Below are 1,736 nucleotides of genomic sequence, written 5' to 3' on the forward strand. Positions count from 1 at the left end.
ATCCTTCAAACGTGAGCATCACTTTCTACTGCAAGACAAGCAATGGATTTGGCTTTTCCCGGACAAATCTGCTTCGGACCTGACTATTTTGAGGCTGTGATTTTGGTAGCACGCGAACAAAGATGCTAACGGCCGATGAGCCTGTCAGGCCTCATATCTCAGTGATTAGAGCACTGGTCTTGTAAACCAGCGGGTGTGAGTTCAATTCTCACTGAGGTCTCATTACGTGTAACTGAGTTTCTGTCATCTGTGTCAAGCAAGTCTGTGTACTTGTCGGTATACTTCAAATGTGGAGAACATCACTCTCTTTTCTACTGCAAGTCAAGCAAATGACTTGGCTTTTCCCGGACAAATCTGCTGAGGACCTTTTTTGAGGCTGTGATTTTGGTTGCACGTTAACAAAAATGTTAACGGCACAAGAGTCTGCAAGGCCTCATAGCTCAGTGGTTAGAGCACTGGTCTTGTAAACCAGGGGTCGTGAGTTCAATTCTCACTGAGGCCTTATGCTTGTGGAGGCTCTCAGTCGTACAGGAAAGTTCCATCGTAGAAAGGGTTCTGTCAGTCGTCATCTGTACCTGTGGGTAAAAAACAAAAAACAAAAAAGGACGTTTCGCTTCTCTCACAGAAGCTTCGTCAGCGGTAGAAGAACGAAAAGCCTTAGCAGAACTCCAAAACGAAGATAGCATCACAATTTTACCAGCAGACAAAGGCAAATGCACAGTTATACGAAACACTGCAGATTACGATGCCAAGATCTCAAACTTGCTTAGCGACACAAAAACCTACAAAAGACTAAAAGGCGACCCAACCAATACATACAAGAACAAAATTGTCAAACAGTTATCTTTTTGTACAAAAGTTACAAAAAGATAAACTAATTGACCAGCAATTTTATTTCAAACTTTATCCAGGCGAGGCCACCCCGCTAATCTACGGTCTACCAAAAATCCACAAAGAAAACATCCCGCTACGACCCATAGTCAGCAGTATAGACTCGGTTACTTATAATGTAGCTAAACACTTAACCTCAATATTGTCGCCTCTTGTGGGCCTGAGCAAACACAATGTTGAAAACACAGGTGAATTTGTCAACAAAATTAGAGACCTAAAAGTAGAGAATGACGAAACAATCGTTTCTTTCGACGTCACAGCCCTGTTCACCTCGGTGCCCACAGCCAGGGCTGTAGAGGCTGTTAGAAGAAAACTTTTAGATGACAAAACGCTAGCTGAAAGAACTAAACTTTTGCCGGAACACATTTGTGAACTGTTAGAAATATGCCTCAACACAACTTACTTCAAATTCAGGCACACGTTTTACCACCAGGTCTTTGGATGTGCCATGGGATCCCCTGTGTCTCCCATTGTGGCCAACTTGTACAGGGAAGAATTTTAAAATTTGGCAATGTCTTCATACAAAGGTCCCCCACCAAGCCATTGGTTTAGATATGTGGATGACACCTTTGTCAAAATCAAAACAACGGAAGTTGAGGGATTCACCGAACACATAAATAATCTAGACGACAGCATCAAATTCACCAGAGAAGACGCAAAAGACAATGCACTGGCCTTTTTGGATTGCAAGGTCAGCTTAGAGAACTCTTAAGGTTGAGGTCTACAGAAAACCCACGCACACAGATCAGTATTTGCATTTCAACTCCAATCACCCACTGCAACACAAGCGAGGTTGAATTAGAACACTTGAACACAGCGAGCCAAATCTCCACCAACACCAAGTC

General features: G+C 43.0%; 2 non-coding genes across 2 annotated transcripts; both read left to right on the forward strand.

Annotated features, from left to right (window-relative positions):
• The first annotated feature begins 147 nt into the window (after window positions 1-147).
• On the forward strand, window positions 148-220 carry trnat-ugu (transfer RNA threonine (anticodon UGU)). The gene has a single exon. It is a non-coding gene; the product is annotated as a tRNA-Thr (tRNA).
• Window positions 221-429: 209 nt separating this feature from the next.
• Window positions 430-502, forward strand: trnat-ugu (transfer RNA threonine (anticodon UGU)). Its single transcript has one exon. It is a non-coding gene; the product is annotated as a tRNA-Thr (tRNA).
• Window positions 503-1,736: the final 1,234 nt, after the last annotated feature.

The sequence above is a fragment of the Hippocampus comes genome, unplaced genomic scaffold (assembly GCF_001891065.2).
Source record: "Hippocampus comes isolate QL1 unplaced genomic scaffold, H_comes_QL1_v1.1 scaffold205, whole genome shotgun sequence".
Taxonomy (NCBI): Eukaryota; Metazoa; Chordata; class Actinopteri; order Syngnathiformes; family Syngnathidae; genus Hippocampus; species Hippocampus comes.